Source organism: Canis lupus, chromosome 1 (assembly GCF_003254725.2).
Source record: "Canis lupus dingo isolate Sandy chromosome 1, ASM325472v2, whole genome shotgun sequence".
Lineage (NCBI taxonomy): Eukaryota > Metazoa > Chordata > Mammalia > Carnivora > Canidae > Canis > Canis lupus.
In genome coordinates, this window is record NC_064243.1 from 70,002,973 (window position 1) to 70,016,670 (window position 13,698).

Below are 13,698 nucleotides of genomic sequence, written 5' to 3' on the forward strand. Positions count from 1 at the left end.
AAAGATCCACAAGAGATGAGCACAGACTACAGAAATAGTCCTGGCCTAGGAAGCTGGAGGAGTGATCACTAGGCCAAACCTGGGCTTAGCTAATCTTTGAATTAAAAAAAAACTTGGCGGCAGCCCCGGTGGCTCGGTGGCTCAGTGGTTTAGCGCCGCCTTCCGCCCAGGGCATAATCCTGGAGACCTGGGATCGAGCCCCATGTCTGGCTCTCTGCTTCTCCCTCTGCCTGTCTCTGCCTCTCTCTGTGTGTCTCTCATGAATAAATAAATAAAATCTTTTAAAAAAATAAAAATAAAAAAATAAAAAAACCTTGGAAGGGATCAAAACAGCCTAAGCCTATGGTTGCACAGGCAGTAAATACAAATGAGACAATATATTTGTATATTTAAAAGATGGAAAGGAAATATGCCAAAAGCTTGGGTGGATTATGGATGATGCTTTTCTTTAACTTGTTCTGCAGGAGACATGTAGGAGGAAAAATGTCAAAATATACTACATTCTGCAAGTTAAAGAAGCCTGTATACATGTGCTTAAAAATTTAATGCTCTTCATAAGTAAGACAATATAACAAATAAATTGGTGAAATATTTAATCTAGCCATAATCCATTAAGAAGGGAATGAGATGGAGGACACCTGGAACCTTCTATTCCCCAAAACCTTCAGTATCCTTTTCTGTGGCCATTTTCAGAAAATACAATTACCCACATTCAGTCATAAGTTTTCTCTGAGAAGGGACTCCTTCATCTTGCAATAGTAAGCTAACTGCTCTTCACAGATTATCCTGGAACAACTCAAAATAAGGAAACATTTGGGTGCTAAACTGGAAGAAAGTGTGATGGCTTTTTCCTTTTAACATTTTTTTTAAATTTATTTATTTATGATAGTCATACAGAGAGAGAGAGAGAGGCAGAGACACAGGCAGAGGGAGAAGCAGGCTCCATGCACCGGGAGCCCGACGTGGGATTCGATCCCGGGTCTTCAGGATCACGCCCTGGGCCAAAGGCAGGCGCCAAACCGCTGCGCCACCCAGGGATCCCGGCTTTTTCCTTTTAAAAAAAAGGTTCAAGTCTGTCAAAGCAAAGGACTCCTCATGTGTCTAAACTGTTTGAGGTTTTCTTTAAACTTCATGTCATGAAGTACCAAACTACAACTATCATTTAAAAGAATTTCAGAGGAGCCATTAGACTTGAAATAAAGAGCTGGAAACAAATGTTATCACTATAATCTGAAGAAGGCTACCGGTATTTCCTATAGTCCAGACATCCAAATGGTTCCTTATCCTAGTTATATTCCAAAGGAAGTAAGGAAAGGTGAGACAATTAGGCAAGTTATGAGGAAGGAATTACCTCATGTGGGTTTATAGCTATGTCACTTTGGCATGTTATTAGGGGAGGGAAAGTGCTCAGTACAGTAGTCCCCCTCCCCATTTTGCACTGTATTTTTCACTTGTTCTGGTTTCAGGCAATAGTAGCACAGAAGCAAATGATCCTTTTGACAAATGAGCAGGTCAGTAGCCTAATGCTACATCACAATGCCCATCCTTCACCTTACTTCATCTCATCACATAAGCACTATACTATCTTCCTTCACAAGAAGAATGAGTACTAGAAGACATTTTGAGAGAGACCACATTCACATAACTTTTATTACTGTATATTATTTTTTAAAGATTATCCATTTTCAGAGAGTGGAGCAAGGGGCAAAGGGAGAGAATCTTTAAGCGGACTCCCCACTGAGCACAGAGCCTGATGTGAAGCTCAAATCTCATGACCTGAGCCAAAACCAAGTCAGATGCTTAACCTGCTGAACCACCCAGGCTCCCTTATAGTTTATTTTTATAACCATTCTATTTTACTGTTAACCTTATCCTGTGCCTAATTTACAAATTAAATTTTATCATGTATGTATAGGAAAAAACAGTACAATTGACCTTTGGATAATGTGGGCTTTAGGGATGCCAACTTCACCCCCACCTCATGCATTTGAATTCTATATAACTTTCAATTCTCTAAAATCTTAATAGCCTACTGTTTACGAGAAATGTTACTAATAACATAGCCAATTAACGTGTTTTGTATGTTCTACATATTATGTACTGTATTTTTACAATAGAGAATGTTAAATTCTTAAGGAAAAATCCGCATAAAAGTGAGCCTACACATAGGAGATAAGCCATATGCTTAAACCTTGATTCTACACTGTAACTTTCAAATAACATTTTTGAGGTATAAATTTATGTAAACTTAGTGTAGAAGCATAGAGCTGGGCACCTGGGTGGCTCAGTTGGTTGGGCAACCAACTTGGTTTCAGCTCAGGTTATGATCTCAGGATCCTGGGATCAAGCCACTCATCAGACTCCACTCAAGAGAGAGTCTGTTGAGAGTCTGAGGATTCTTCACCTCCCCCAGCTCACATTCTTTTTCTAAAATAAATCTTAAAAAGAAAAGAAAAGCATATTGGAATATGTCTGCATAACTGATTGAAACTACACTTTGTATAATCCATCTTTCAAGTGACATTTTCATTTAGATAAAAGGGTTTGTAAACTTACATAAGAGCATGTGGGAGTAGCTTTATGTTTAACTCATTAAAACTACACTATAAAAAAAAGAAGTGAGCCTGCACAGTTCAAACCTCTGTTCAAGGGTAAAACATGTATAGAAGTTTCAGACATCCACTGGGGGGGTCTGGGAATCTATTACCCACAAAGAAGGGAAAACTACTATAATTAGGAAACTGCCATTTGGTGCACATATTTCCATCACCATCTCCAAAGTATATTTACTTTTTTTTTAAATTCAAGTTAGACTTCTGCTAACTTGACCTAGAACTCTTCTGCTTATGTAGATCAAGTAAGAATTTAGTGGCCAGCCCATCTACTTCTCTCCTAGGGACATGATCAGCTAGCCAATGCCATAGGGTTTTGCAAGTCAGACTAGACTACTACATTGACTCTGCTGTTGACTGTAGTAACCATGTCCACTGTGGCGTGTTCCAATTGAGTAGGGACTGGCAGCTGTGGTGGTGACAGAGGTCACCTGAGGCAGAACAAAGGAGATAGAAGTTACTGAATACACTGCAAGGGAGCAGCAGGCAGAGCAGCAAAGGAGAGACTGCCACAGGGCTGTGGTGAGGGGCTATAGTTATGGTATATAGTGGGGAAATATGGGAATGTATGGAATTTTCCCTTTTTTGGTACCTGTGCCTGGTTGTAAGTAGCTCATTGGTTAATTAAGGCCTATGGCTATGTCAGGATGGGTCTAGGTCATTTAATGAGCCAGTTTGCATCAACTTGGTAGTCACTGTGGGCCCTTCTGCCTTGCAGGTTTCCATTGCTCATGCGTGTTGCCTGAAATCAGCCTCTATATCCACCTTATCTTTGGTTATTAAATTGCCACCATTTGGCTCCTGCCCCCCAGAATCCAATTATTCCCATTGCATTTAAGGATCCCATGTCAAAAAAAACAAGAATCCCATGTCAACAATGACAGCAGTTTCCTCTGTAATCTCTCATCTGTAGAGGAGAGTGACCACAGAGCTTTTCAAGGATACTGGGACTTGCCTCACAAATTTCTTTCTTGCAGTCATAGTGGAAGGTGTGTTCTCTATACCCTTCTGAGGTGAGTGAGCAGTGTTACATGACAAATAGACTCTAACATTTCAATCAATCTCCCTTCTACAATGTACCAAAGCATCTCAACTACCATTTTGTATAGGTGTAGGAGTGCAGGTAATACTGATTCTACTCTTTGGCCCTCCATCTTGTTAATGTCTCTGCAATGATTTCCTTCAGGGCTATTTGTTCCAGGCCCCTTGAAGGTTAATGTATCCCCTGACCAAAATACAGGCAGGTTTGTTCAGATCTTCCCTAAAGATGTTTGGACAACTGGTAGAAATATCGTTGTTTCTTCCCCTCCCACACTCTGGTGCATAGATGATCTGTTAAATACTCTGACCCCATGATGATCTCTGCACATCTCCTTGCTCTATAAAATCTGTGGATTAAGGTCCTGACATGCAGAGAAGAGCTGTGAAACACCTGGATCATCATTTACCCAATCTCCAGATCAGTAAAACTGTATAAATGGTATGGAGTGGCTTGCTTCATTTTTTGGTCTCAAAGTGCCTTCTCAGTTTGGAGGACACTTTACCATTCCAACAACTAACAGTTGGTGATCCAGGCAAGAGAACAAAAACAAAGCAAGCATGGATAAAGGGGCTCTACCAGGGGAAAGCCCATTGTAGGGGAGGTCCCACCCTGGCCAGCCACTGCCATGTGAGGAGACTCAACTCTTTTGGGGGGTGCATTTTGGAGCAGTGTATGAGTACAAGGATACCGTGAAATGGCCCAAGGGATTATTAGATATCCTATCCAAAATGGTAGGGGAAAGGCATGGAGAAGTGAATAAGCTATTATGGTGGTAGGTTGGCCATTGCTAGGTACACCACAAGACACTGCAGAAAAATAAGTAAAAAGAGAATAAGAACAGACTAACAGAAGCATTGACTTTGGTGAAAGATGTACAGGCACATCTTTAACAGGCATGTTCTCTAATATGGACATTATGTCTAAAAGAATCCAACAGCAGAGGAATGCTTAGAAATTATGACACACACACACACACACAAAAATTATGACACATAAGTTGGCAAAGATGCTGACTACCATACACTAAAGTGAAAACTATTATATCTTAAGATATAATAAGATATATTATAAGATATAATTGGGACCCTAAAGCATGGAATCCCTGGAATAATGACTACTCTCATGAGGAGGACGTTATCATGGAGGAGGAAAATGTTTTACTGTCATGTTCTTTGATTGAAACAAAGACCCAGGATATTCATGAACCTTGAGATTACATAGAATAAATTCCACCAAGTCAGAAAATGACTACAAGGGAATAGTCTGCTGGTGAATTAGAGCTAATAAGCCACTTTAAGCGAAAAGGCCAAGAAGGGGTGACAGCTTGGATGTTAAAAGGGTGGGATATTGGGGCAGATGGTATGTTAGATGGGTCTAAGATGCTAAAAATGATCTTAGTTACTGCTCAACCTGCCTTGCAACAAATGTTATATGCCACAGGCATGAATGAGCATTCAGCTAATTTGATTAATTGGATAAAAACTCTAGCATTAAGATGACCTGGCCTAATGAAGGGGATGTTCCCTCCCTTCTATTGCACTGGACCTCTATAAGAAATTCTATGATAATTGGGAATGAAACATGCCATTCACACTCAGCATTTTAGAGGACCAAATAATTATTTTCCTCTTTTTTTTATTTTTATTTTCCTCTTATATGAAAGACCATATCGTACACTCAGCCCTGGGGCATGGTATGGGACTTTAGTATGTGTCTTTGCACCTATGGTTGATCAACCCGTTGCTATAGTAGCTTCTGTAAGTTGGCTGACTTACATGAAACCAAAAGGATCAGGCATAGGGGAAATAGGTTGAAAAACAGAAAAACAAAAGATGCTGACAATAATAAAATGGCAAAAAGAGGGCCATCGGATTCTTTAGTAAACAATTGTGACAAGATCTAGTATTATCTGGGACACTGAGAGGAAATATAGACAAACAATCCAATTGAGTCTTGCTAAATCCATGGAAGGCATTCCCTAAGGGAAAGCAGTTTACTCCCTTGAAAGAAAGCTCAAAAAGGCCAGAATGTGTTCCTGAGAGCCCCCTCTGCTCACAGAGTCTCTACCACTAGAGACTAGGGGTTAGGCCAAAATTTCCATCTAGTGAGTACAATAAGGTATGACCAGAGGCCCCATGTTGAATTAACCATTTATTAGTTTCACACTAACAGACTTTACTAGCTCTAATAAACACTGGTAACTGCATACTTATCTATGGAAATCCCTCAATATTTCAGGGAGAAATAAAAGCAATTGGTGTTATGGGAGACAAATTACAAAGGTCGGACAGACTAGTGTCTACCTACAGATTGACAAATTCCCTCCCTGCTGCTTTTGGTGCATATTTTCTGCATACCTGAGTATATTTTGGGAGTAGGTGTTTACAGGACCTGGATCCAACTACCATGAGAGCAAATTCAGGTTGCATATTCGAGTAGTGAAACCTGTCCTCGTGGGTCATACAAACTGGGAATCTATGCAGCTGCTGGTTCCTCTGGAAAGTAATAAGCATAAAACAATATAAGGTATCTGGCATAATGAGGCTACTTGCCACTATTACATAATGAGAAAAGGCAAGGGTGATCAGGCCTGCTCAAAGCCCATTCAATAGTCTAGTTTGGCCTGTAACGAAATCTAATGGGACCTGGAGAATGAAAATAGATTAGGTCAACCTCCAGTGGACACATGAGACTGTTACTGATCTATCATAGCTTCTAACACAGGAAACAAATGGGTGAGCCCTGGTGCTGCCATGGCTAACTGTTCTGGCCCAGGAAATCCTAAGGGGGCTGGACAAACCCAAAATGTAGCTCCTGGCTGCTGTTTTTGAGTGCATATTTCCCCCATTCCAGAATATACTTTGGGTATAGATGTTTTACAGGGTCTAGATCTGACTACAACTATAGGCAAATTCAGGTTGTGTATTCAAGTAATGAAACCTGTCATTCTATAAAATGACAATGGAAGTCTATAGAGAGTCTATAGAGTTGCCAGTTCCCTGTAGGGTAATAAATGTAAAACAATATAAGCTGCTTGGGGGACATGATGAAATCACTGCCAATAGTAGAGAATTAGAAAATGTGGGGGTGATCAGACCTGCTCAAATGCCATTCAGTAGTCTGGTATGACCTATAAAAAATCTAATGGGATCAAGGTGGTGAGCAAAAATGGATTATAGGGAACTCAATAAAGTTACTCCACCCATCCATACCATGGTACCTAATACAGTCTTAATGTTAAAGAAAAATCATGGCATTCATTAAGACAGATCATTATCTACTGAACCTATCTAGCCCTCTTTATAGCATTCCATTAGGACTTGAATCCCAAGACAAAATCACCTTCACATGGAACAGGAGACAATGGACTTTCCAGGCATTGCCCCAAGGGTACCTCCATAGTCTCAGTTTGTCACAGGATGATAGCCAGAGGTCTGGAAAAATAGATATTGCCAGAAGAGATGGTAATTTTTTTTTAATTTTTATTTATTTCTGATAGTCACAGAGAGAGAGAGAGAGAGAGGCAGAGACATAGGCAGAGGGAGAAGCAGGCTCCATGCACCGGGAGCCTGACGTGGGATTCGATCCTGGGTCTCCAGGATCGTGCCCTGGGCTAAAGGCAGGCGCCAAACCGCTGCGCCACCCAGGGATCCCGAGATGGTAATTTATCATTACATAGGTGACGTTAATTTGTGATGATTTATTCTCCCTGTCTCAAGCAGCTGCATCATACAGGTATACTTAAAGTCACAAGGTTGGGAAGTAAATAGTGACCAAATCAGAGGCCAGGTCAATTAGTATCCTGGATATCATCTGGATGAGTGAGACAAAAGTAATGCCAGAGGCAGTCATTGATAAAATACAAGCCCTCCCAATCCTGGAATTGGTAAGGAATTACAGGTTTTTGTTGGTCCTTTGGATTACTGGAGACCTTTTATTCCCCATCTAGCACATTGAGACCTTTCTATGCCTTGCTTAAGAACAGAAGCTGATGGGAGGCCGGGCAAGATGGTGGAAGAGTAGGGGTCCTCAACCCACCTGGTCCCACCACTTACCTAGATAACTTTCGAAGAAAAAAAAGGGGGGGGGGGACTGGGAAATCGTGGTGGGAAGAAGTTGTATTGGAGGGAGGATGTAGTCTATCTGAGGGATCCTAGAAGGTGATCCTCTTGGTTCTGAGTGTCCTAAGTTCTGTATGTTAGAAGATGCTCAGTCCCAAATTTATATAAAGCCGCAATACTTGTAGAGAGCCCCAACATTGACCACCAAAACATAAATGAGATAAAAGAGGGGGGGCAGAATGGGAATGAAGAGAGAATATAATCTCACAGAATGATCCAGCACGGTGTTCCACTTGGTTCTGGGTGCAAGCTAGTCATGCTTTAGAAGGTATTAACTTCCAACATTGTGGAGCAAAATGAGGCAGAGAAAACAAAAAACACAAAACAAAAACTCATATCTTGTATATCTCCCAAAATTAAATTGAGTATGTTGAAGGAAATCTAGAAGTGGAAAATATATCTAAGACATGTAATTGTAGAAATATAAAAGCCAAAAAGGATGAAACTTATAACGAAGAGCTGGTAAAATATTGTAGTTAATGTAGGAAAAGAGAAAAAGTACTGGAAATTTTTAGTCTGATATAAAAACAAGTTGTAATGGAAAAAGGAAAAAATAAAAAATAAAATAAAACAAAACAAAACAAAATAAAAAAGGGGGGTACCCTCTAGTTCTGTATATCATTTCCCTCGGTCCTGGAGCTTTCCAGCATGCTTGGTCAAGAACTTGCTCTTCCCCTGTTCTTCCAGCTGGTCTTCTGGGGGAGGGGTCAGCTGTGCTGATTCTCAGGTGTGTGTACCTGGGGGAGATGCCCTGCACCCCACCAGGTGCCCGGCTCAGTGTGAGCTGTTTATCCTGTGAGGCCTTTGTTCCTTGGCAGCCCCGCCTCTTCCAGGCACAGGGTGCAATGTGGAGGAACAACAATGGCAGCGGCCAGATCTAGAGCTCTGGAGTCAGCTCCGCACTAGTAACTAACGCAGTCTCCCAGTCCTCACTGGCCTAGATGCTCCCGGGGCAGGCATGGGTGTGCTGATCTGCACAGCCTGGGGGCGTCCAGTGGTAGGAGAGTTCCGGTGTCCTGTGCCCTCCCCCCTTCTGCCTGTTCTGGGGGAGCGGGGCAGGGCGGGAGGCAGGATCCTGGGCTTTGTCCACTAGTTGCCCTGGGATCTGGGGCCCTGTGCTGCTGGATTGGTGCTCCCAGGGACTGCGGCTCCCAAAGGCAGCAGGGCACAGACACCTTCGTCTGGAGCTGGCCTGCATACTGAACTGGCTTCTCCCAGATGCCCCATGGGCTGTGGCGCTCCAGCCCTTACCGAGATCGGTCCATGGTTTGCAGTGAGCTTTCCCCCTGGTGCCCCTCCTCTTATAGTGACTCCGGGAATCTGGAGATGTCACTGACCCTCCTGCAACTCTGCCCTATTTCCCTGCTAAGCACTTTTCCATCCAGGAAAAATACCGGCGTGGATTTTTAAAGTTCCCACTTCTCCAGGACTAGGCTTTCCTATCCCAGAGGCTCTCACTGCTCAGCTTTAGCCTGGCTCCTCATGGGGCACCTCCCCCACTTTATTCTTTCTTTTTTCTTTTTCTTTCTTTCTTTTTTTTTTTTTTTTTTAAGATTTTATTTATTTATTCATGATAGTCACAGAGAGAGAGAGAGAGAGAGGCAGAGACACAGGCAGAGGGAGAAGCAGGCTCCATGCACCGGGAGCCCGACGTGGGACTCGATCCCTGGTCTCCAGGATCGCGCCCTGGGCCAAAGGCAGGCGCCAAACCGCTGCGCCACCCAGGGATCCCTCTTTCTTTCTTTCTTTCTTTCTTTCTTTCTTTCTTTCTTTCTTTCTTTCTTTCTTTCTTTCTTTCTTCTTTCTTTCTTTTTCTTTCTTTCTTTCTTTCTTTCTTTCTTTCTTTCTTTCTTTCTTTCTTCTTTCTATTCTTCTTTCTTTATTTCCTTCTTTCTTTTCTTTCTTTCTTTCCACCTTCCTACCTTGCTAGAAGCAAAAACCCTTCTCTCTGTAGCACTCCAGCTATTCTCTCTTAAATCTCAGGTCAAATTCGTAGGTGTTCAGGGTGTTTTGCTCTTTTTTTTTCTTTTCTTTTTCCTCTTTACCTTTGTTTTTATCTTCCTTTTTTTTTCTTTGGGATTTTTGGCCTTTTATTTCTTACTACTTTGTTTTAAAATTTGTTTTTCACTTTAGTGGTCCTTTTGTTTTATTTTGTTCTGATCTTTGTTTTCATTTTCTGATCTCTGGTCTGCCAGAGTCACTAGGGTGACATTTGCTTAAGTCGTGGTTGATATTCGTGACTCAGTCCCCTCATACAGCCACTCTGCACTGAGCAAAATGACTAGAAGGAGAAATTCACCACAGAAGAGAGAACCAGAAACAATACTCTCTGCCACAGAGTTACAGAATATGGATTATAATGCGATGTCATAAAGCCAATTCAGAACCACAATTATAAAACTACTGGTGACTCTGGAAAAAAGCATAAAGGCCTCTAGAGACTTCATTAATGCAGAATTTAAATCAAATGAGGCCAAAATCAAAAAATAAATGAGATGCAATCCAAACTGGATGTCCTAATGGCTAGGGTTAATAAGGTGGAAGAAAGAGTGAGGAACGTAGAAGACAAGTTGATGGTAAGGAAGGAAGCTGAGGAACAAAGAAAAACAAGAGAAAGAGACCATGAGGAAAGGCTAAGGGAAATAAATGATAGTCTCAAAAGGAAGAATCTATTGGGGTACCAGAAAATGCCAAAAGGGCCCAAGGGCCAGAAAGTATATTTGAACAAATCATAGCTGGGAACTTCCCTAATTTTGGGAAGAAAACAGTCATTCAATCCAAGAGTTAGAGAGGTGCACCCACAAAATCAATAAAAACATTTCAACGGGATCCCTGGGTGGCGCAGCGGTTTGGCGCCTGCCTTTGGCCCAGGGCGCGATCCTGGAGACCCGGGATTGAATCCCACGTCAGGCTCTCGGTGCATGGAGCCTGCTTCTCCCTCTGCCTGTGTCTCTGCCCCTCTCTCTCTCTCTCTCTCTCTCTCTCTGTGTGTGTGTGTGTGACTATAAATAAATACAAATTAAAAATTAAAAAAAAAACATTTCAACACCTCAACATTTAATAGTGAAACATGCAAATTACAAAGATAAAAAGAAAAATCCTTAAAGCAGCAAGAGACAAGAGATTCCAAACTTATATAGGGAGAAATATTAGATTAACAGCAGACCTCTCCACAGAGACCTGGCAGGCCAGAAAGAGATGGCATAATCTATTCAGGGTACTAAATGAGAAGAACATGCAGCCAAGAATACTTTATCCAGCAAGGCTGTCATTCAGAATAGGAGACACAAAGAGCTTCCAAGATAGGTAGAAACTGAAAGAATATGTGGCCACAAAACCAGCTGTGCAAGAAATATTAAGGGGGACCCTGTAAAATAAAGAGGAAGCCCAAGGAAATAATCCACGAAAACAGGGACTGAATAGGTATTACGATGACACTAAATTCATATCTTTCAAATAATTACTCTGAACTGAATGGACTAAATGATCCCATCAAAAGAAACATGGTTTCAGCTGGGTACAAAGCAAGACCCATCTATTTGCTGCCTACAAGAGCCTCATTTTAGACCCAAGGACACCTCCAGCCTGAAAATGAAATGGTGGAAAACTGTTTACAATTCAACTGATCCTCAAAACAAAGTAATCTTCATATCAGATAAATTAAAGTTTATCCCAAAGATGGTAGTAAGAGATGAAAATGGACACTATATCATACTTAAAGGGTCTATCCAACAAAAAGACCTAATAATCATGAATATTTATGCCCCTAACATGGGAGCTGCCAAGTATATCAATCAATTAATAATCAAAGTAAAGAGATACATAATAATACACAAATAGTAGTAGAATTCAACACGGTGCTTTCTGCAAATGACAGATCTTCTAGGCAAAACATAACCAAAGAAACAAGGGAAACTAAGGAACATGAAGATAAAACTGTTCAAAGTTTTTCAAATACAGCAAAAGCAGTCCTAAGAGGAAAATACATCGCGATACAAGCCTCCCTCAAAAGATTGGAAAAAAACTCAAATACACAAGCTAACCTCACACCTAAAGGAACTGGAGAAAGAACAGGAAGTAAAACCTAGACCAAGCAGAAGAAGAGAGATAATAAAGATTCGAGCAGAACTCAATGAAATAGAGACCAGAAGAACAGTAGAACAGATCAACAACACCAGGAGTTGGTTCTTTGAAAAAATTCATAAAAGAGATAAATGATTGTCCAGCCTTATTAAAAAGAGAAAAGATTCAAATTAATAAAATCATGAATGAAACAGGAGAGATTACAACCAATACCAAGGAAATTAAAATGATATTAAAAACGTATTATGAGCAGCTATATACCAACAAATTAGGCAATCTAGAAGAAATGAATGCATTTCTGGAAAACCACAAATTACCAAAACTGGAATAGGAAGAAATAGAAAACCTGAACATGCCAATAACCAGCGAGGAAATTTGAGCAGTCATCTGAAACCTCCCAAGACACAAAAGTCCAGGGCCAGATGGCTTCTCAGGGGAATTCTATCAAATGTCTAAAAAAGAAATAATACCTATTCTACTAAAGCTATTCCAAAGGATAGAAAGAGACTGAATACTTCCAAACTCACTTATGATGCCACCATCACCTTAATTCCAAAACCAGACAAAGACCCCACCAAAAAGGAGACCAATATCTGTGATGAACACAGATGCAAAAAATCTCAACAAGACACTATCCAATGGGATCCAACAATACATTAAGAAGAGTATTCACCATGACCAAGTGGGATTTAACCCCAGAATGCAAGGGTGGTTCAACACTCATAAAACAATCAACATGATAGATCACATCAACAAGAGAACAAACAAGAACCATATGACCCTTTCAATAGATGCAGAGAAAGCATTTGACAAAATACAGCATCCATTCCTGATTAAAACTCTCAGAGTGTAGGGATAGAGGGAACATTCCTCAGCATCCTTAAAGCCATCTGTGAAAAGTTCACAGCAAATATCATTCTCAATGGGGAAACACTGGGAGCCTTTCCCCTAAGATCAGGAACACGACAGGAATGTCCACTCTCCACCACGGCTATTCAACATAGTACTAGAAATCCTAGCCTCAGGAATATGGCAACAAAATGAAATAAAAGGCATTCAAATTGACAAAGAAGGTAAACTCTCCCTCTATGCAGATGACATGATTCTGTACATAAAAAACCCAAAAGACTCCACCCCAAGATTACTAGAGCTCATACAGCAATTCGGCAGTGTGGCAACATACAAAATCAATGCCCAGAAATCAGTGGCATTTCTATACACTGACAATAAGACTGAAGAAAGAGAAATTAAAGAGTCAATCCCATTTTCAATTGCACCCAAAAGTGTAAGGTACCTAGGAATACACCTAACCAAAGAGGTAAATGATATACCCTAAAAACTACAGAACACTTCTGAAAGTAATTGAGGAAGACACAAAGAGATGGAAAAATATCCCATGCTCATGGATTAGAAGAATTAATATTGTGAACATGTCTATGCTACCCAGGGCAATTTACAGATTCAATGCAATCCCTATCAAAATACCATGTACTTTCTTTAGAGAGTTGGGACAAATAATCTTGAGATTTGCGTGGAATCAGAAAAGACCACAAAGAGCCATGGGAATATTGAAAAAGAGCCAGAGGCATCAGAATGCTGGATTTTTTTTATTTTTCATTTTTTTAGAATGCTGGATTTCAAGCTGTACTACAAAGCTGTGATCATCAAGGCAGTGTGCTCCTGGCACAAAAACAGACACATAGATCAATGGAACAGAATAGAGAATCCAGAAACGGGCCCTTAACTCTATGGTCAACTAATATTTGACAAGCAGGAAAGACTATCCACTGGAAAATGGACAGTCTCTTCAATAAATGGTGCTGGGAAAATTGGACAGCCA